Consider the following 24,182-nt stretch of genomic DNA (forward strand, 5'->3'; position numbering starts at 1 on the left):
AGCGTGGAGGTGTTGGCAGCATGAAGAGACCATATAGTGGCTGAATGCCACAGCGTGGAGGTGTTGGCAGCATGAGGACACCATATAGTAGCTGAATTACACAGCTTGGATGAGGCTGAAGCATGAGGACACCATATAGTGACTGAATGACACAGCGAGGAGGTGTTGGCAGCATGAGGACACCATATAGTAGCTGAATGACACAGCTTGGATGAGGCTGAAGCATGAGGACACCATATAGTGACTGAATGACACAGTGAGGAGGTGTTGGCAGCATGAGGAGACCGTATAGTGGATGAATGGCACAGCCCGGTGTTGCCAGCAGCTTGAGTAGGCACTAGGCCTTCACAATCCCTAAGATTAAAAGATGAATTAAGAAATTGAAACCGAAGATTTTGGATAGCAGGTGCTACCTATTAGAAAATTTTAATTTCCCAGACCCAGGCCCAGCACCGGCATCAGTAAACCATATATTGCCTGAATGACACAGCCTGGAGTTGGCTGATGCATGAGTACACACCAGGGCTTCACAATCCTCCCAAAAAAACACAATTTTAGAAACGTTTGAAGAAGATTTTGTACAGCGGGTGCTACCTATGAGAAAATTTGAAATTCCCAGACCCAGGCCCAGCAGCGCCATCATTTTTTTATTTGAAATTTAAAACAAACTTTGAGTGTCCCGGACCACAGCATGTGGGTACGAAGGACCAAATCCAACAAGCCCCCACAGGGCTCATGTGGCCGTGAGATGTAGGCGCAACGTCTCCATTGCCCTGACCGGCCATTGTTTCCAAGACTTTTCGCCAAGGCAAACCATGTGAAGAACAGCGTGACACCGCCGTGCCCTGCACACATGGTATGCTGAAGGGCCACTGAGACTTGTTCGGGCAGTGGAGGCTTAAGACACAGTGGAGGATGTGGAGGCGGAGTAGCACACTGTCACAGGACCAACGGGCTGACAGAGTGTAGCAGGAAGCAGCATTATGCACACACCAGGGCTTCAGAATCCCAAAGAAAAAACGGGTGCTACCTATATATTGCCTGAATGACACAGCCTGGAGTTGGCTGATGCATGAGTACACAGCAAGGCTTCCCAATCCCCCCAAAAAAACACAATTGTAGAAATTTATGAAGAAGATTTTTGATAGCGGGTGCTACCTATGAGAAAATGTGTAATTCCCAGACCCAGGCCCAGCAACGGCATCAGTAAACCATATATTGCCTGAATGACACAGCCTGGAGTTGGCTGATACATGAGTACACACCAGGGCTTCACAATCCCACCAAAAAAAACACTACAATTGTAGAAATTTATGAAGAAGACTTTTGGATAGCGGGTGCTACCTATGAGAAAATGTGTAATTCCCAGACCCAGGCCCATCAGCGGCATCAGTAAACCATATATTGCCTGAATGACACAGGCTGGAGTTGGCTGATGCATGAGTACACACCAGGGCTTCACAATCCCACCAAAAAATCACAACAATTGTAGAAATTTATGAAGAAGACTTTTGGATAGCGGGTGCTACCTATGAGAAAATTTGAAATTCCCAGGCCCAGCAGCACCATCAGTAAACCATATATTGCCTGAATGACACAGGCTGGAGTTGGCTGATGCATGAGTACCAAAGCTTCACAATCCCTAATAAAAAAGACAAACATTTTTGATGAAAAATTTGGACGAAAATTTAGGACAGCGGGTGCTCTTTATATATTACCTGAATGACGCAGCCTGGAGTTGGCTGCAGCATGAGGAGACCATTGAAATGCCTGATTTTTTTATTTTAAATTTAAATAAAAATTTGTGTCCCGGACCCCGCCGTGTGGGTACAAAGGACCTAAAAAGATTTTTTTATGAAATAAAGAAGCAGAGTTCATCCCTCTCCATATTTTTTTTGAAAATTTTAATAAAAAAATCCCACGCAACAAGCATTTAATGTGTAATGGTTACTATTCTGGAAAATTCAAGTTTATAACTGTGATAATTATCAGAAAATTTGAAAAAAAAACACTACCCAAGAGTATTTAATAACCCCATACATTGCACCATAAATGTTGAAATTTTAATTAAGCATGTATGTATGTATTTCAAAAATACTAAAATTAAAGGCCCAAGCCCAGAAGCATTATGAAGTCAAGTAATTCCTGAAAGACACAGGAGCAGTCAGGAGTAGGCATCAGCAGTACCCAAGAGGCTTTCATAACCCCTTACATTGCACGATCAATCGCAAGATCGAGCAATAACAGGTGTATTATGCCCTCAGATGTCCAGGGCTGCACGCACGCTACACTGAATGGACCAGCGTGTGTCTATCCTTCTCCGACAGGTGATGGTAACTCGCTGAACCCGTTTGTGATAGGGATCAGGGATTGCAATTATTTGCCAGGAAAGAAGAATCACAACTAAGTGTGGGTCATAAGCTCGGGATCATTAAGTCCCTGCCCTTTGTACACACTGCATGTCTCTACTACCGATTGGATGGTTTAGTGAGGTCCTCGGATCGGCCCCGGCGGGGTAGGAGAAGGCCCTGGCAGAGCGCGAGAACTAAAAGATCATTGTTGAAATTTGCATTAAGCATGTATAAGCTACTGCTAAACTTCCAAAGATTAAATGCCCAAGGCCAGAAACATCAGTGAGGCAAGAAGGTCCTGAAAGACACAGGATGAGTAAGTAGCAGGCATTCGCTGTACCCAAGAGGGTTTCATAATCCCTTACATTTAAAGATCAATGTTGAAATTTGCATTAAGCATATATTTAGCAACTGCAAAACATCCAAAAATGAAAGGCCCAAGGCCCGAGGCATCAGGGAGGCAAGTAGTTCCTGAAAGACACAGAATGAGTCAGGAGCAGTCATTCGCAGTACCCAAGAGGGTTTCGTAACCCCTTATATTTAAACATCAATGTTGAAATTTGCATTAAGCATGTATTTAGCTACTGCTTAACATCCAAAAATTAAAGGCCCAAGGCCTGAGGCATTAGGGAGGCAAATAGTTCCTGAAAGACACAGAATGAGTCAGGAGCAGTCATTCGCAGTACCCAAAAGGGTTTCGTAACTCCTTACATTTAAAGATCAATGTTGACATTTGCATTAAGCATATATTTAGCTACTGCTAAACATCCAAAAATTAAAGGCCCAAGCCAGAAGCGTCAGTGAGGCAAGTAGTTCCTCAAAGACACAGGATGAGTCCAAAGCAGGCATTCGCAGTACCCAAGAGGGTTTCATAACCCCTTACATTTAAAGATCAATGTTGACATTTGCATTAAGCATATATTTAGCTATTGCTAAACATCCAAAAATTAAAGGCCCAAGGCCAGAAGCATCAGTGAGGCAAGTAGTTCCTGAAAGACACAGGATGAGTCAGGAGCAGGCATTCGCAGTACCCAAGAGGGTTTCATAACTCCTTACATTTAAAGATCAATGTTGAAATTTGCATTAAGCATGTTTTAAGCTACTGCTAAACTTCCAAAAATTAAAGGCCCAAGGCCAGAAGCATCAGTGAGGCAAGTAGTTCCTGAAAGACACAGGATGAGCCAGGAGCAGGCAATCGCAGTACCAAAGAGGGTTTCATAACCCTAATTGATAACCCAAGAGGGTTTCATAACCAACCGTAATTGGGAAGTATTGGTGTAGCAGCATGGTCAATCTACTCTGAGGCATCTGGCATTGGTGGCTGGAAATCCTCGCTGATCCATCCCTGATTCATCTTGACAAACGTTAGTCTCTCCACATTTTTAGTGGACAGACGAGTTCTCCCCGACCGCACTAAACACCCGCTCTGATGGCAAACTACTGTCCGGGCAGGACAGCTTTTCCAGGGCAAACTCTGCTAGTTGCGGCCATAAATCAAGTTTGGCTGCCCAGAAGTCCAGCGGATCTTCAATGGTTGTTGGCATGGTCATGTCAAGGTATGCCACCACCTGTTGGTTCAGGTCCTGCTCCATGTCTACCTGCTGCTGATGAGTTGCTTCAGGTGAAAAAAGCTGATGAGTTGCTGCGGGTGAAAAAAGCTACTCATCAGCGACTGTAGACTCAGGCTGCTGCTGATTGAGCTGGTACTGCTCCTGCCACCCCTCCCCTCCCCAGCAGCCATGGCAGTGGAAGGTGAGGGCCCCCCGAGTCAGACCTGTGAGTGGATGGACCATGTGGCAGATCTGGTTGGCATCGGCCAACTGACTACGTAGAATCTCTCTGTAGTAGGTCAGTTTGTCCTCCCTTTCAGTGGGTGTAAGAAAGGCCCCCATTCTGGGACGGTAGCGAGGGTCTCATAAGGTGGAGATCCAGAAGTCATCCTGCTAACGAATTTTGACAATTCTGGGGTCACTACGCAAGCAACTCAGCATGCAGTGTGCCATTTGCGCCAGTGACTCAGAGGGACTACCTGCCTCCATCTCCACTGCATACTGCCACGGTGTGTCTGGGTCCTCTGTCTGGCCTTCCTCATAACCCTCCAGCTCCTCTGGCTGCTCCTGCTCCTCCTCTCCTGTCCGATGACTAGAAACACCGGCCATCTCATCCAACCTAAACTGTGCTCCGCTCTGCCCCTCATCATCCTGATCCTCCAGTTCAGCCCCCACAGGGCTCATGCAGCCTTGAGATGTAGGCGCAACCTCTCCATTGCCATGACCAGCCATGGTTTCAATCATTTGTTGTAGGAAATGTAGGAGTGGAATTACGTCGTTCATGGCATAATCCAGGCGACTTACAAATAATGTGGCTTCCTCAAAAGGCCTCAGCAAACAGCAGGTGTCACGTATGAGCTGCCACTGGTTCACATTGAAGTTACACAGGGGAGTACTCCTATCTGCTTGGATCATCAAGAAATCGGTGATGGCTTTTCTGTGTTCGTATAGTCTGTCCAACATATGGAGGGTGGAATTCCAACGTGTGGCAACATCACAATAAGACTATGTTGTGGGATACCGTTCTGACGCTGCAGCTCAAGGAAGGTGTGCTTGGCAGTGTACGAGTGGCTGAAGTGCATACACGGTTTCCTTGTAATTTTCAGGATATTTTACAAATGGGGTGAAGACTTGAGGAAGTGCTTGACAACCAGATTCAACACATGTGCCATGCAGTGCGCATGTTTCACACTTCCTTGTCGCAGCGCGGACACGATGTTCTTCCCGTTGTCGGTCACCATGGTTCCCATTTCCAGATTTCGTGGAGTAAGCCATACTCGGATTTCTTTACGACTGAACTTTAGCAGTTCCTCCCCTGTGTGACTCTGTTCGCCAAGGCAAACCATGTGAAGAACAGCTTGACACAGCCGTGCCCTACAAACATGGCACGATGAAGGGCCACCGAGATTTGGACGTGCAGTGGAGGATGAGGAGGCGGCGTTGCACACTGTAAAAGGACCAACTGCCTGAGAGTGAGAGCGTGGAGGTGGAAGCGGTGTGACCTGTACAAGTTGCTGTTGTGGCTGTGCAGGAACCACATTTACCCATTGGGCCGTAAAAGACAAGTATTGTCCCTGCCCGTAGTTACAGCTCCACACGTCGTCACTGCCGTGCACTTTTGAACACACCAACAGGCTCAAGTACTGGCCCACATTCTCTTGAACAAACCTATGCAGGGCTGGTTCTGCCTTCTTCGCAAAGAAATTACGGCATGGGACTCCCCACCTCGGCTCGGCACAAGCCATCAATTCTCTGAAAGGTGCAGAGTCCACCACTTGAAAAGGAAGGGACTGCAACACCAGCAACTTGGACAGGAGCACATTCAACTTCTGTGCCGTTGGATGAGAGGGCGCATACTGTTGTCTCTTGGACACGGCTTCGCCGATGGATTGTTGGCGGAGTGGCGGGAGAAGCAGGAGCGACAGAAGGAGGGTTTGACACACAGCTCCCTTGAGCTGAAGTGGTGGAGCCTTGGCTGGATGAAGGAGGGAGCGGATGGCCACTGGGTGATGCAGCAGGCTGGACCACTACATCGGAGCCACGGTTCTCCCGGGCCGCTTTATTGTGGCGAAGCATGTGTTGACGCAGGGCCGTGGTGCCGACATTAGGACCCTGGCCACGCTTCACCTTCTGCCGACAGATCTTGCATGTGGCTACTTGAACCTCCTTCAGATGCCTAATGAAAAACTTCCACACCGCCGAGTAGCTGATTTTCCCACCTGCAGTCCGCACTAATTGAATGCTACTGGCGCCGTCTCAAGGAACCCCTGTTCCACTATCTTCCGGAAAGGTAGGCTGCCGCGAAGCAGGTGGTCTCCCCCGGGCACGTTTGGCTCCTGAATTTCCACTCCTGCTACCAGGCTGACTGCCAACCGTGCTACCGCCTTGCTGTCTCAAGGGCAACCTGCAACTCTCTTCTCCTGATGATGATGAAGCCCCTTCTGCACCCGGCTCCGAATTGCGATCGGCTTCATCATCATCAACAGGTGTGTGCACGTCACTGATGTCCTCCTCAGGTTCCCCAACAGTGTCTGCTTCAGGACCCTGAAACCTTGCAACACCGCCTCCCACATCACTCTGCGCATCACTACTTGGCCGCCTAGCGGAGCAAGCGGCGCATGTCTCCTTCCCTTCTTGGCTGGCCAGTAGCTGCTGACTGTCCTCTATTAGATCGTCCTCAGTAAATAGTGGAGCTGAACCCACAGCATAAGATACTTCTTCAGGAAAGGGAACAGCAAAGGACAAAGGCAATGGGAGGACAGGGACTGCTCCCAGGCGATGCCAACTGAGGGTTGTGTCTAAGTGCTCTCTGATGACACGTGTCTTGGGAAACGCCCAGTGTAGAAGAGGTTTGCTATGGGGATTTGCTTCTAAGCTGTGCGTTTCCCTAGACACGTGTCATCAGAGAGCACTTAGACAGAAAAGAACAACCTTAACTTCAGAAGCTCATAAGTGCTGAAAGGATTAAGATTTTTTAATAGAAGTAAGTCAAAAATGTATACTAACAACCTGTTAGTTTTTTATATTATGCTGAGAAACAATCAGATCATCATACAAGATTGTAGATGTGCTCCATGTCTGTTTTCTACTCAAATTCATAAATTACAAATCTGTTTAACTTTCTGGAGCCAGTTGAGATATATATATATATATATATATATATATATATATATATATATATATATATATAAAGTTTTTTCCTGGATAACCCCTTTAAACAGTATTTGTCTAGAACAGCAGCAGGTGATTACTTATGGCTGTCCTTTCACAGTATGTAGGCCCTTTACAGATTAACAGGTACAAGATGGTACACTACTTGGATGTACGTATGCGGTATGCACTGATGAGGGCAGTAATATGCGCAACTATACGCAGAAAAAAACTCTGTATTTTTGGAAAACAACAGCCGGTGAATACTTTTGTTTGGACTTTGACAGTATGGAGCACCTTGACAGATTAATAGGTACAAGATGGTACAATACTTGGATGTACCTATGCGGTATGCACTGATGAGGACAGTAATATGTGCAACTATACGCAGAAAAAACTCTGTATTTTTTTTAAACACCAGCTGGTGAATACTATTGTATGGACTTTGACATTATGAAGCACCTTGACAGATTAACAGGTACAAGATAGTACACTACTTGGATGTACCTATGTGGTATGCACTGATGAGGGCAGTAATATGCGCAACTATAAAAATCAGTTAAAACTCAGGTTTTTTTTTTTTTTTTAAACACCAGCCTGTGAATACTATTGTTTGGACTTTGACAGTATGGAGCACCTTGACAGATTAACAGGTACAAGATGGTACACTACTTGGATGTACGTATGCAGTATGCACTGATGAGGGTAGTAATATGCGCAACTATATGCAGAAAAAACTCTGTTTTTTTTTTTTAAACACCAGCCTGTGAATACTATTGTTTGGACTTTGACAGTATGGAGCACCTTGACAGATTAACAGGTACAAGATGGTACAATACTTGGATGTACCTATGCGGTATGCACTGATGAGGGCAGTAATATGCGCAACTATACGCAGAAAAAAATCTGTATTTTTTTAAAACACCAGCCGGTGAATACTATTGTTTGGACTTTGACAGTATGGAGCACCTTGACAGATTAACAGGTACTAAATGGTACAATACTTGGATGTACCTATGCATTATGCACTGATGAGGGCAGAAATATGCCTAACTATTAGCAGAAAAAAATCTGTATTTTTGTAAAACACCAGCCGGTGGATACTATTGTTTGGACTTTGACGGTATGGAGTACCTTGACAGCTTAACAGGTACTAAATGGTACAATACTTGGATATACCTATGCGATATGCACTGATGAGGGCAGTAATATGCGCAACTATACACAGAAAAAAAATCTTTTTTTTTTTTTTTTTTAAACACCAGCCGGTGAATACTATTGTTCGGACTTTGACAGTATGGAGCACCTTGACAGATTAACAGGTACAAGATGGTACAATACTTGGATGTACCTATGCGGTATGCACTGATGAGGGCAGTAATATGTGCAACTATACGCAGAAAAAATTCTGTATTTTTTAAAAACACCAGCCGGTGAATACTATTGTTTGGACTTTGACAGTATGGAGCACCTTGACAGATTAACAGGTACTAAATGGTACAATACTTGGATGTACCTATGCATTATGCACTGATGAGGGCAGAAATATGCCTAACTATTAGCAGAAAAAAATCTGTATTTTTGTAAAACACCAGCCGGTGGATACTATTGTTTGGACTTTGACGGTATAGAGCACCTTGACGGATTAACAGGTACAAGATGGTACACTATTTGGATATACGTATACGGTATGCACTGATGAGGGCAGTAATATGCGCAACTATACGCAGAAAAAACAAGTATTTTTTAAAAACACCAGCAGGTGATTACTTTTGCCAGGAGTCAGGACTTTCCCTGTATCTAGACTTGTTACAGATACAGAATAGTAGACTGCTTTGATGTAGGCATGTGTTATGCACGTATGAGGGCAGACAAATGCACTACAGTCCGCTGAAAAAGAACATATTTGTGAACAGCTGCAGGACCCAACAGTGCCGCACCACAATAAAAAAATACAGGGATTAAACCCTAAATTGCGCTCTGTCACACAATTTTGAGCAGCAGATGATTTGTGGAGCAAAAAAAAATACTGAATTGCGCTGAAAAATGAGGTGGTAAGATGGTTGATAAAGTTCAGGCAGCTTGTTGATCTGTATGAGGCAGCTAACAGCTATCTGCCCCTCTCTACTGCAATGCTCAATAACATGAATAGGAGGTTTAGCTATCAATGATCCTTCTCAGTGTGAACAGCAAAGCACTCTGCAGTCCTGTCTTTCCCTAATGCTGATGTGACTAACAGTTGCAGTGTAACGCTATGGTATAAGCTAGTCAGACACACGCAGTCCCGTTCTCTCTATCTCTGAGTGCATAGACGAAATGAAGAGAGGAAAGATGGCTGCCGATTATATAGGGCTTTGACATCAGAGGGGTCAATGAATGCTGATAGGCTGCATCTCACATGTGATTCAGGGTCATCCCGCCTACCTTCATTTCCGCCGCTGTTTCCCGCCCTCCCATAATCCCCTTTACTCACACGTAGATCCGCCATTTTAGTTCTCCAATAGCCTGGAATGCTGTAAAATGAAGTTTAATGAAGCGATTCGCGTGTTCGAATCGCGGCGATTCGTCTTAACCAGTGGCACAGATGGGGTTTTAGCAAGTAGATACCCCCATGGGAGGGAACTCATGCCTGGCGGAGGATAACACCGACTGCCCAAATGAGGAATAACTAGCTATTCTACAATCTACTCTGTAGTGAGAGATGAAAGTGGAGTGAGAACTCAAAGAAGCTGACTTACAAATGAGTTCCAAAGTAATCGAGTTTCTTTCTTCAAAAGAAGTAGCTACTGCTCTGGTAGAGTGAGCTTTAACAAATACAGGGGACAGGATATAGGTACTGAGACATCTCGACAGGTCGAGGGTGCGAAGGCCTCTCGTATCTTCCGAGGAGTGGAGCGGAGCTAACACAGGAAGAGAAATAACCTGGTTGATATTAGTAAATTAGGAATAAAAGTGGCAAGAACATAAGAACTCTATCCGTGAGGAACTGAATATGAGGCTCAAAGGCTGAAAAAGCCTGGAGTTCTCCGACTCGTTTAGCAGAAGTTATGGCCAACAGAAAGGTAACCTTAAGTGTAAGGAATTGTAAATCCACCTCCTCTAAAGGCTCAAAGGGGGGAGATGATAACCCCTTTAGCGCGACCGATAAATCCCAAGCAGAGATAGGTCGAATGATTGTAGGTTTAATTCTAGAGGCTCCTTTCAGGAACCTTCTAATTGGGGGTCTTGAGAACGAGACTTATTGAGGAAAGATAGCTGATACTTGCACTCTTAGTGTGGAAGGAGACAGTCCTTTGACCAATCCATCTTGCAGGAATTGCAGAACAGCAGGAATGGTAGGATCCTTTGGAGACAGTTAGCGTAGCCGACACCAGGATGAGAATGTGTTCCATATTCTTCCATAAGATCTAGTTGTAGCTTCAGATTTGGAGTGTGACAATGTTCTCAAGACCGATCCTGAGAGCCTTTCTACTACTGGAAGGGACCGATAAACCTCCAGGATGTCAGGCTGAACATTTCTTTGTTGGAGTAGCTGTGAGGTCCCCTGACACTATTGCTTGCTCTGGGGGAAGCCTCCAAAATTGACCCTGACTCTGAATTTAAATGAGTTAGGTGAACCAAACTCTTTTGGGCCAATATGGAATGATGGATATCACAGAGGCTTGGTCCTGCCTGATTTTCATCAATACCCTCAGGATCAAGGAAATAGGAGGGAAGACGTAGGCCAGCCTGAACCTCCAAGGGATTGACAGAGCATCTACCAACAAGGGATTGTCCTCTCTGTAGAGGGAACAGAATCTATCCACCTTGGTGTTGAACCTCGTTGCCATGAGATCGATCTCTGGCATGCCCCACCTGAGCGTGATCTAATGAAAGATGTCTGGATGGAGAGACCACACTCCGGTTGGAAGGCCTCTGCTCAGGCGATCTGCTATTACATTGTGAGTACCCCGGATATGAACGGCCAATAACTGGGTGAGGTTCAATTCTGCCCAATCCAGAATCAAATCTATCTCTCTCAGGAGACTTTGTGACTTTGTGACTTCGTGCCTCCCTGTTCGTTGATATATTGGACAGCAGTCATGCTGTCTGACTGGACTCTCACAGCCTTGCCCTGAATAAGAGGGGCAAAGTGAAATAGAGCCAATCTGATGGCACGAATCTCTAGGAGATTCAAGGATTATAACTTCTCCTGGGGAGACCAAGTCCCTTGGACTGTTTTGTCCAGAACATGCGCTCCCCAACCTACAAGGGACGCGTCTGTGGTAAGTATGATCCAAACAGGTTGGATCAGAGATTTTCCGTCCTGAAGGTGAGCCCACCAACTTAGAGAGGACCGGACTTGAGGAGACAGGGAGTGCACGGAATTTAGTCCCTTCAGACTGTGATCCCACTTGCACTTGGCTAGTACTTCCAACTGAAGCAGACATAGGTGCCACAAAGCGCAGGCCACCACTTCTGCGGTTGCAGACATTAGTCCCAACATTTTCATTAGATAGTGAAGAGTTACCCGCTTGGGAACTAAGAGAGATTGGGCTGTGTCCTGTACCCGTAGCTTTCTTTCGGGTGTTAGATGAACAGTCATCGCTATGGAATCTAATATGAAACCTAGGAATTTCACGGATGTGGCTGGTTGAAGATTGGATTTGTTCCAATTGAATATCCAGCCTAGTTGATGGAAAAAGGAAACAGCCATCTGAATGTGTTGGGAAAGGATCGCTTGGGAGGAAGCTTTGGGAAGCCAGTTGTCTAGGTAAGGGACTATACATAGTCCTTGAAGTCTTAGTGCGGCCACCATAGAAATTACTACCTTGGTAAAGGTATGAGGGGCCGGAGAGACCCCGAATTGGAGGGTGACAAACTTATAGTGTTTTTGAACTCCCTGAATTTGAATCTTCTGGATCCAGGGTGGATGGGGATATGAAGATAAGCATCCTTGAGAACCAAAGTTGCCAAAAAATCCCCTGGCATAAGAAGATTGATAACTGACTGAATTGCTTCCATCTGATAGACTGATTAAAGAACCTTAAGTCTATGATCATCCTCAGATCTCCTGTGACTTTGGGAACCAGAAATACTGGAGAATAGATGCTCGCCCCCCTGCTCTTGAGAGGGAACTTCCTACAAGGCACCCATCTGGAGATATTCCAAAATATAGGCTTCCAAAATCTTTTGTTTGTTGGAAGGTAGAAGTCTGGTTCTTACAAATTTCTCCAGAGGAGTATCCTCCAAATCCACTCTGTACCCCTCCAAAATAATTTGAAGGACCCAGGGATCTTGGATATGGGTCCTTCAAGCATCTAGGAAATGGTGGAGATGTCCACCTACAGGAAGAGATGGGTAAGGGAGTGGGGACAGAGTGGGGGCACTGGCCGGTATACAAGAGCCTCGAGGAGGCCCGTAGTCAGGGCACCGAGGATCTTCCACCCTTGGAGCCCCTGGGCATCTACCGCCCCTTTACTTTTGGGACCCCCAATCCTTTTGGGGTTTAGCTTGGGAGCCAGATCTGGCTCCATACCTTTATCCTCGACCGCGAAAGGACTACTAAGGAAGAGATTTATCTTTCCAATCAGACAGTCCCTCCATAATGCGGTCGAGCTCAGTCTCAAAAAGAATGCCAGGCCCACAGGTCATGGCACACAAGGTGTGCTTAGAGGAGGTATCAGACCTCCAAGGCTTCAGCCATAAGGGGCGACCACCCGCTGAAGAAAGGGCCATGGATTTAGAGGCCAACTTAAGCTGTTGAGGGGCGGCATCACAGAAGAAGTCGACGGCTAAACTAGCCGTCTTACAGGAGGCCAAAATGTCATCCCTAGAGACCTCTTGGTCTAGGTCAAACTGAATTTGAGAAAAACTGTTTCTCAGGAACTTAGACACCTCAGAAGAGACTATCGCCACAGAGGCGGACGCCGAGGCGGGGTAATAAGGGTGCTGAAAAGTGCAATCGGCCTTACGGTCCATGGCATCCTGAAGGCTAGAACCATCATCCGAGGGTACCAAGGTCCATTTGGATTATTTGGAGATGGCCAAATCCCCCTTGGGCACAGGTCCTCAGGAAGATACCTGGTCTTCCTGCATCGGGAACATACTCTTGAAGCGCTTGGTTCAGTAAGGACATAAGGGAATCATCTGCTTTAAAGCCCCTAGGCCCCTTAGAGGCAGACGTAGAGGCTTCACCCCCATCGGCATCATGGTCCCCCGACCTGACAGACCTTAGCAGCCGCTGAGTTTTCTCCGGGAAGAAAAAATACTTAAATTTATCATCTTCCTCAGAAGATGAAGACTAGGAGTCTTCATGTGCTGCTTTCCCTGACACCTCCATGGATCTTGGTGGCAAAGCTGGTCTAGATCGCTTGTTCGTGGACACCATCTGCTTCAGCTCATCAATGGATGCCCCCATCGTGTTCATATTGGAGGACATGAAATCCTTAATCCAGACCACCATGTCCTGGAACATGGGTTCATGCTGGACCTGGTATCTGGCACGACACGAAGGACAGCGGGAAAATTGATAGTTGTCCTCCAAAAAGGCACTGTAAGTGCTTCCTCTTGGAGGACTTCTTAGTTGGCGACTCACGGGAACTGTCGGCAAATGACATGCTCTGAAAGATAAGAGCAGTTAAAAAAGTGGGAAGGGGAAGAAAGGAAAATATATGTTAATCCTTGAAAAAAGGCTTTACCAAAGGAAAGCAAGAAAGGGCAAAAATCACAAAATAGCAAAGCTATAGAGACAGCAAGCTCAAATAGCAATCCAGTTAAGTAGGCTGAAAAAACCCACTAAGCACTACCGCTCTAGGAGGCCCCCAGGCTCAACTAAGGAGCCTTAAATAGGGCACAGGAAACTGGAACCACCAAGCTCCGCCCTTTATGAATAATAATAATAAATTTCTAATCACAAGAAACTCATATAAAATATCATGAAGTATATCATAGCAAGGCAAGGGTTAAAACCATAATCCTTAAACTTTAAAATTAAATATATATATATATATATATATATATATATATATATATATATATACACACATAAATATAATTAATAGAGCAAAAGAGCCAAAGGGCCGGAAGTGACGAAAGACGGCATCCCTTGCGACCCGCCTTCTTCCCTGAGCGCAGCACAGCTCTCTCAAGAAGGAAGCCGGCAGATGTTCAGAGCCGAGGATTGGAGATACAGATGGTCTGGAGTCGGATTTGTACATAATATGATTTGCTAGATAGATGTATAGATGCTTTAATGGGGATCTGCCTCTGCTCTGGACAGTTCCTGACATGGACAGAGGTGTCAGCAGAGAGCCCTGTGGTCATACAGAAAAGAAATTCAAATGGAAAATAACTTTCTTTGGAGCATACAACTGATAAGTACTGGAAGGAATAAGATTTTTAAATAGAAGTAATTTTTCAATAGAAATTTTTTAAATAGAACAAATCTGTTTAACTTTCTGGCACCAGTTGATTTGAAAAAAAAAATGTTTTTAACTAGAGTACCCCTTTAACCTCTTAAGGACGCGGGCTGACCCTTCGTCATAGGCGGGTGGTCACAAATACTGTTTAGTGAAGCGTATTGTACTCCCCTCATAAACACACTAAGTATTTCAGGCAGAGAAGTGCCAGGACAAGCACAGAGGAGTGGCAGAGGCCTAAATCCTTCAGGCAGAGGTCACAGCAGACTAGTGGCGAGTGGCAGCAGGAGTTGCAGCGAGAGGCCTTAGCTCCCGTTATCAGCTAGCGGTCGTGTCTTGACCAGCAACTCATCTGCCGTCGTCAATTGGTTAACACATTCATCCACTTCATCACAAGTGACATCTGACACCCTCAGTCAACAGTCGGTGGGTTCCTCAGACACAACCCTCAGGTGGCATGGCCCGGGAGCAGTCCCTGTCCTCCCATTGCCTCTGTCCTATGCTGTTCCCTCTCCTACAGAAGTATCTTATGCTGTGGGTTCAGCTCCACTATTCACTGAGGACGATCTAATAGGGGACAGTCAGCGGCTACTGCCCAGCCAAGAAGTGGAGGAGACATCTGCATCTAGGCAAGTAGTGATGAGGAGAGTGATGTGGGAGGTAGTGTTGCCAAGGTTCAGGGTCCTGAAGCAGACACTGTTGAGGAACCTGAGGAGGACATCAGTGACGTGCAGACATTTGTTGATTATGATGAAGACGATCGCAATTGGGAGCCAAGTGCAGTAGGGGCTTCATCATCATCATCATCATCAGGATAAGAGAGTTGCAGGTTGCCTGTGAGGCGGCAGCTGAGCCAACAAGGCGGTAGCATGGTTGGCAATCAGCGTGGTGGCAGAAGTGGAAATTCTGGAGCCAAACGTGCCAGGGGGAGACCACCTGCTTCGCGGCAGCCTACCTTCCTGGGAGGTAGGGGAACAGGGGTTCCTGGAGAAGGCAGCAGTAGCAGTCATTAAGTGTGGACTGTTGGTGGGACAATCAGCTACTCGGCAGTGTGGCAGTTTTTCATATAGCATCCGGAGGAGGTTCACATAGCTACATGCAAGATATGTCGGCAGAAGGTGAAGCGTGGTCAGGGTCCCAATGTTGGCACCATGGCCCTGTGTCAACATATGCTTCACCACCATAAAGCGGCCTGGGAAAACCGTGGCTCCGATGTAGTGGTCCAGCCTTCTGCATCACCCAGTGGCACGCCGCTCCCTCTTTCAGCCAGCCAAGGCTCCCCCACCTCAGCCGAAGGGAGCTGTGTGTCATACCCTCCTTCTGTCGCTCCAGATGCTCCTGCTCCCCCCACTTTTAGTCAGCCATTCTGCCAACAATCCATCCGCCAAGCCATGTCCAAGAGACAATAGTATGGGCCCACTCATCCAACAGCACAGAAGCTGAATGTGCTCCTGTCTAAGTTGCTGGTGCTGCAGTCCCTCCCTTTTCAAGTGGTGGATTCTGCACCTTTCAGAGAACTTATGGCTTGTGCCGAGCCCAGGTGGAGAATGCCAAGCTGTCATTTATTTGCGAAGAAGGCAGTACCAGCCCTGCACAATTTTGTAGAGGAGAAGGAGGTCCAATCCATGAGCCTGTCAGTGTGTACCAAAGTGCACGGCAGCGCCGACGTCTGAAGCTGTAATTACGGTCAGGGACAATACATGTCCTTTACGGATCACAGGGTGAATGTGTCTCCTGCACAGCCACAATCCCAACTTGGACAGGTCACGCCGCTTCCTCCTCCACGCTGTCAGCCCGTTGGTCCTGTGACAGTGTGCGACTCAGTGTGCGACAAGTCTCAGTGGCCCTTCAACATACCTTGTGTGCAGGGAATGACGGTGTCACGCTGTTTTTCACATGGTTTGCCTTGGCGAAAAGAGTCACACAGGAGAGGAACTGTGAAGTCATTTGTAAAGAAATCGGAGCATGGTTTACTCCATGAAAACTGGAAATGGGAACCATGGTGACCGACAACGGGAAGAACATCTTGGCCACGCTGCGACAAGGAAGGGTGAAACATGCGCCCTGCATGGCAAATGTGTTAAATCTGGTTGTCAAGCAGTTCCTGAAGTGTTCCCCCCCTTTGCAAGAAATCCTGATGTGGTACTCCTCTGGGGTTGTAGGGTAGTTGGGGTTTTGCGGTTCTGAATTATAAAGGGCGCTGTTAACCATTGTCACTCGTGACGCCAGGGTGAGGGTTAAATACTGTAATGGTGCTGGGCCTATCGCCACCCTTCCCAAGAGCGATAGGTGAATGCGAAATAAATGGATTGTCCACAACCACTGTTTAACTGAAAGCTTGCAAGAACTTTTACTGAAGATTTTCTGTAGCAGGCAATATCAATAACAGTCCAGATACCAGAGTCTATTTATAGTTGAGCAGCGATTGACAGTTGGTTGCGATCAGATAAGCTCAATTTAGCTTTTAGAAGATTCTGTAGCACAGATCCGCTGGATTTAGGGGTGCATTTAGGTCCAGTGATCTTGCGGAGAGTAGCGGGGAATTGTAGATGTTCAACAGCTTTGGTATAGGCTGAGGCCGCAAGGCTTTGGCCTAGTAGCATTTTTGAAAGTTGCGGAGGTCCTACCTCGTTCAGTGCCAGCAACCCAAGAGAGCGAATAATGGCCGCAGCTCCCTTATATGGGCAGGGGCTGGCTGTTTTGGATTGGTCCATAACAACTGTTACTCACCGTTACACGGCATTGTGGGTGAACACGTGACACAAGAACCACTAAAGGTCCTTCAACATACCATAGAGTTCTGAGTAACGGGTCACATGACCTAAGGTCCTGCGACGCCAAACAAGTGTGTAATGCAATATATATATTTCAAATCATAATTTTTATAAATATTAACTTACTAAGGGGTTACTAGGGGCTAACTAGGGAGGCGGACCCCCACAGTCCTAAGGACTCCCCCACCAAGGCACAGTATGAAATACGGTGCCGGGACACCACACTAAGAATAGGAAAGGAAACTTTGCATGCACTTCAGGCACTCGTACACTGCAAAGCAAACCCTCCTTGAGCTGCAGCGTCAGAATGGTATCACCCAATATAGTCTGATTTGTGACGTTGTCACATGTTGGAATTCCACCCTCCATATTCTGTACTAACAGAGAAAAGCCATCACCGATTTCTTGATGATCCAAACGGATAAGGGTACTCTCCTGTGTAACTTCAATGTGAACCAATGGCAGCTCATATGTGACACCTGCCGTGTGCTCAGGCCCTTTGAGGAAGCCACATTGTACGTAAGTCGCCAGGATTACAGGATGAACAACGTTATTCCACTGCTTCATTTCCTACAACAAGTGTTGAAAACGATGGTTGGTCAGGGCAATGGAGACGTTGTGCCGACATCTCATGGCCACATGAGCCCTGGGGGGGGGCTGAACTTGAGGAGGAGGAGGATGAGGAGCACAGTGGAGCAAGTGATGAGATGGGTGGTGTTTCTAGTCATCTGACAGGAGAGGAGGAGCATGATCAACTAGAGGAGCTAGAGGGTTATGAGGAAGGCGAGACAGAGGACACAGACACACTGTGGCAGTATGCAGTGGAGATGGCGGCAGGGAGTCCCTCCGAGTCACTTTCACAAATGGCACGATGCATGCTCAGTTACTTGCGTAGTGACCACCGAATTGTCAACATTCGGCAGTGGGATGACTTCTTGCACTCCACCTTATTGGACCCTCGCTACTGGTACAAAATGTGGGCCTTTTTTACACCCACTGAGAAGGTCAAACTGACCTACTACAGAGAGATCCTACGTAGTCAGTTGGCCGATGCCTATCGCGCCATCGTCCATTCTCTAGCAGGTCTTACTCGGGGGGCCGTCTGCGCTCACCTTCCACTGCCATGGCTGCTGGGGAGGGGTGGGGTGGCAGGAGCAGTATCAGCTCCATCAGCAGCAGCCTTAGTCTGCAGTCGCTGATGAGTACCTTTCTTCACCCGAATAGTGAAGCAACTCATCAGCAGCAGGTAGACATGGAGCAGGACCTGAACCAGCAGGTGGTGGCATACCTTGACATGCCCATGCCAACAAACCTTGAAGATCCTCTGGACTTCTGGGCAACCAAACTTGATTTATGGCCGCAACTAGCAGAGTTTGCCCTGGAAAAGCTGTCCTGTCTGGCCAGTAGTGTGCCATCAGAGCGGGTGTTTAGTGTGGCGGGGGCCATAGTCACCCCAAGAAGAACTTGTCTGCCCACGAAAAATGTGGAGAGACTGACCTTTGTGAAGATGAATCAGGCATGGATCAGCCACCAATGCCAGCTGCATCAGAGTAGATTGACAATGGTGCTACACCAACACTTCACAAATGTGGATAGTGCCAAACAGATTTAAGGCACTGCTCCCCATTTACAAACATTCCAGCCACCTTCATCACCGGGTACTGGTATTGCCACCCACCGCACCACTCTGTCACCCGGTCACTTTCAGGACTCCTGATGCTGCTGCTCCCACCTCCAGGCTGTTTCATTCAGCCACTATTTTGTCTCCTTATGCTTCTGCCAATTCCACGCTGTGCCATTCAGACACTATATGGTCTCCTTGAACCTGTCAGTCTTCCTTGCAGAATTCTGCAATACATTTGAAGAAGCCACGCGAGCCTCCTCTGCCAAGACGGCTCTATTTAACCTCCTCCGAGCCAAGGGAACTCCTCCGTTGGCGACTATGCGGTTCAGTACCACACTCTTGCCAATGAACTTTCACGACAAGGCCTTGTGTGCTACCTTTAAAAAAGGACTTTCCTCTCGAATCAAGGATTCTCTCGCTGCACGAGATTCTCTGGCTAATCTAAGCGAACTTATCCATTAAGCCACTCAAATTGATGTGCATTTTGCTGAGAGGCATCAGGAATTTTCTTTGGAAAAAGTACCTGCCCGAAAACGGCGTTTACCTCGTATGGCCCCCGTGTTCCAACATCCACCCCTATTCTATACTTTGCCTCTTGCTGTAGAGGCTATGGAAGTGGGCCGTTTTCACTTAACGCAGCAGAAAAGATCCCATCGACGCAATGAGAATTTGTGCCTATGTTATGCCAGTCCGTAGCACTTTCTCAAAGACTGTTCTATACGTCCTCCGCATCCAGGAGAACGCTCTCAACTTGGACAAGTAGGAGTGGCTTCCCTCCTGTTAATATTACCTCTCCTCACTTGACCACCCCGGTTCAAGTATTTTCCTCTGCCAAGACGTCTTTCATCCCTTCTTCTTTTTTGGACTCCGGTTCTGCTGGTAACTATATTGGTGCAGGTCTATAAACACCTTCTTCCAGTGTCTCGTCTTGCCAAGCTCTTCTACATCTCTTCTGTTAATGGACAAAAATCTGAACTGTAAGGTGCAATTTCCCATGGAACCCCTGGTCATGCAGTAAGGAAATTTGCATAAGGAAAAAAATTTAGTTCTATGTGCTACCACATTGTACTTCAGAGCTTCTTCTTGTTCTTCCTTGGCTTCAACGTCATTCTTCACAACTTGACTGGAAATCTGGTAAAATCACTTGTTGGGGACAATATTGCCAAGATCACTGTCTTGTTCCCTCTGTGATATCTTCTGTGCCTGCTAAACTCAGATATAAAGTCTTGAATTGGGGACATGCCGGCCGTGAGCGCTCTCTGCTTATGTCCCCGCTGCCGGCGGGGCTGGGATTCGCATCGCGGGACGCGTCCGCATGCGAATCCCAGCCCGTCACTAACCTCCCTCATCTTCCGCCCCTCCGTATCCTCGCAGCTCCGGTGCACATGCCTCAGCCTCTTAGGGCTCGCACGCGCCGGAGCTCTTACTTTTAAAGGGCCAATGCTCATTTAATCAAGTGTCTACACCTGCACCCTGTTCTTAAATATTATCTCCTCCCTTGTTTCCCTGCCTTATCTTTGGTTACCTTGTGCCATAGTGAAAGTCTGTGTCCTTGTTACCGTGTACCTGTTCCTTGATACCTTACCTACCCTGCACCTGTGTTACCTGCCCTAACCTACTGCCATCTTGCAGCAACAATGTGATTTAATTCTACTTTACAATGCCAGGTAATTTACATATAAGGAGCAAAAATGCTTCATATTGTATGCTAGAACAACACCGGTCAACACTTTTTTTTTCCCATCGTGACTGATGTACTTTTTAAGCTAGTTCACCAGAAAATAGCACATTAAACCAGGAATAAATATAAATAACATACATCACATGTAGACATATATTCTACACAGTCCTTATTCCACACAGGAAATTAGAGGATTCTGAATATTCTCCAAGTCCCAGACCCAATTATTGTAAACTTTTCTTGAACATACAGCTTATCAATTCTGTTAGTCAATTGATTTGCATCAGTTAAGAGCAATGCACTTTGTTAAATTTTTTTTTTCCTTTTTAAGAGGTTTCTACTTACCTACCCCATCTTGCTGAGGCTATTTCCCATTTGTCTTTATTAAAATATGTTTACTAGAATATATGAAGTGTATTCCGCCCAGGCAAGATGTCCTATTAGTTAAGGCAAGGCGAAAGTTATAAGATTAATAGCTTTCTTGAGCTTAAATTAGTTTGTCAGCATCTGTTCAGACTTTGAGTCTGGACCAAAGAACCTGGCGCACGTATAATAAAGGACTTTCGCCTTTAACTAAACGGAACTACTGTAATTTTATTTCTATAACAAGAGTACATCTAAAGAGGCTCATTATTGGCTTCATTAGATATGTTATTTACATCAGTGGCTGTAGTTACTGTTATAATGGGAGAGAGGTTAACACGGCATATTTTTTACATATTATATGGCACAAAGCTTAAAGTAGCCAAAGGTTTATGGAGATGTAATTGGTAGTTAGTGTGAAATTTGTAAGACAAATAGACAATACCTAGACTAACCCCTATAATCCTCTCCTTTACTGCTTTACAGCCACCAAAGGGCCTCATTAAAACAGGAGTATGTATCTTGGTGAAAAGATACAGTGCCCAAATGTGACAGAAAATCTGCATTTTGTAAATCTGACACCTTTGATAGATTATACAGTGTGAAGTAATTGCTTCTGAGCATTATGATAACGCTTAAGGTTCTTTTCTGAGTCCAACTGTGCTTTATTCACTAGATGTAACAATGTGTAAAAGAGCATGTAGGATAAAATGAGTCTTGGACAATGAAAATTAACATTTTCACTGTACATATTTTTGCCTTGGAATAGAAAAAGGACTATTGTACTGACCAGTAGCAAAATATTTTTTTCAAAAGTACGATTAATAAATATTTACAGAAGAACTATTTTCTTTATGTTTCTCCGATGTTTTGATAATTTTATAATTTTTTTTAATTATTCAAAAATGCTTGGATGGATATTTTAGTTTACTGTATTTGAGAATAAAGAAAGCACAGAAAAAGGCACTGCAGGGGCTGTTGCCCTTGCATGGAAGGGGTAATTGGGATAATGTAGGCGTACGCTAACCTGGGTAGGTTGTACTGGTGTGTACGACTCAACTTTTGGACCAAGGACCTAACTGCTTAGCAATTTGTCCTAGATGGAGCTCCTATCGATTAGCATGGAAGCTATATTCATAAAGTAGGTGTTTATTTCTCCAGCTACTTTCTCCCATCACAAAATAAGGTTCGTTATTAATAACAGCTATGATGAGTTAAAACGTAATGTAAAAATCTCATAGACTATAAAGGGATTTTGTAATGGCTGTTTAAAGGCCGTTTGTAATGGTTTTGTGAACAGGTCATTATAACAGATCTTTAAAATGGGGAATTCTATAGTGTGAAAGCAGCCTTATCCTGAATGATCCCTTTAACACTCATTGTCCTAGTTCAATAGCAATTTATTAAGTTTATGTCTCAAAGAACAGTTAGTAGCTGGAGCTTCAATATTTAGCTGTTTGGAGTCTATTTGTTTTTAATAAATAGAATTATTATCCTCCAAATGCGATGAACAAGATGAGTCAGGTGATCGTGGTGTTATCTTTCTCATAGGGTTCCACCTGAGGACAATGTGTGTGTAATATCAATAGAGATGATCGAGCAGCCAGGTGCCTAGTGGTAGTACCAGCAGCATCAGCTAACAAAAGTTATCCATTTCTTCTAGGGGTTGTGCTGTTTTGGAAGATAACAGGGCCCTTTTGTACTGGTTGGCTTGTTCTTTGTCATCTCAAGAGACGTAAGAAGAGTTTGACATTATAACATTGAGCCAGATGTCAGTGGATGTGGCCTTTCTAGATGGTCTGTTCTATAATCTCTTTCTTTGGCCTGATATAGGGCCAGAATGTCTATTAAGCATACATTAAGATATAAGTCTGCTTGTATGATTAGCTCAGGAGCAGGTGACCGCAACACTTCTGCACTTGTAGGCCCTTAAGGGGAGAGACACATTTGGGTGTCAATGTGTACCTATCACTTTACAGCATCCTGCTTTGTGAAAATTTCTTTTTACCTTACCTGATGGAACATACCAGGCACAGTGTCGTCTCTGGGAACAGAACAGAAGGCATGGCCAGGGACCAAATTAAGAAATTATATGGCACGGCATCACAAGTCCTGATTAAAAGTATCACTAGTCCACTATTGCCTGCTGTCCACTGGCTACAACTAGCAATAGTCCACCATCCCTCCTGTCAACTGGCTTCTACAACCATCACCAGTCCACCACCCTTACTGCTACTACCAGCCAGGCCTACACATACACAACCGATGATCCCAAAAAAGATTATGCATGCCACAAAACCTGTTGCAACTCCCAAAAAGCTATTTCTTCTATACTATTTTGGGACCCCAAGCCTGTTGCAACTCTCAAAAAAAGGAGTTGGAAAAAGCCATTGTGTCTAGTAAAAGCCTCTAGCTGCCTTAGTGACCAGTCAGCACCCCACAATTATGTTGCAGGGGAGGAGAATGGGCATATAACAGGAGTAGCACCTGTCATTTAGCTATTGATCAGAGCATTAAAGAGGTTGAATAACTGACATCATTGTGTTGGCCGATGTCTGTCTTTGAAGGTGAGTGTCGGCTGCTGATAGCAGTTATAATCCGCCGTCTATGAAGTGAGCGCAGTTCCTGAGTTTGTTTCATAGTCTGTTAGAGAGCAGCTTCTGTACATGTATGTTGTTCTGTGTTAAGTGGTTAAAAAAGATTTCCAGGCAAATTAAGTATTTTAGTATATGCCTCCATGTGCACAAAAAAAGAAAAGACAGCATACCTACCTTTACCTCCTCCGGCTGCCACTTTCATATTTCTGTTCAACCAGTCACAAAGCTTCGGGATTGATCGGCGAAAGGAAAAAGAATAGAACCACAGTAGGGACCACAAAATCACACAGAAGCAGTTGCAGGGAGCAAAGGAGGTAAATATGATTTTTTTTTTTTTTTTTTTTGCGCACAGGGAGGCCTATGCAAAATAATTTTCTTAGCCCACAAAATCCCTATAATGAAATATACATAAACATAAAAGAATAGTGTATAACACTAATTTACAGTAAATATATATTTTTTACATTAATACAAAGAGCACTTGACAATGCAAAACTATCATGTACGAAAATGTATTCAAATATAGAACTTTTCAATAGCCATTTAAAAGATTTCTAACATTATGTCTTTAAAGACATCTATTCACATTGCCTTTTCTGAAACAAGTCGAGTTCCTTAGGCCACATTTTTAAATAGTAATTTACTGTTGGCTTTTCTGCTGCAGTATTATGCGAAACCATATGTTTAATGAT

Source organism: Hyla sarda, chromosome 3 (assembly GCF_029499605.1).
Source record: "Hyla sarda isolate aHylSar1 chromosome 3, aHylSar1.hap1, whole genome shotgun sequence".
Lineage (NCBI taxonomy): Eukaryota > Metazoa > Chordata > Amphibia > Anura > Hylidae > Hyla > Hyla sarda.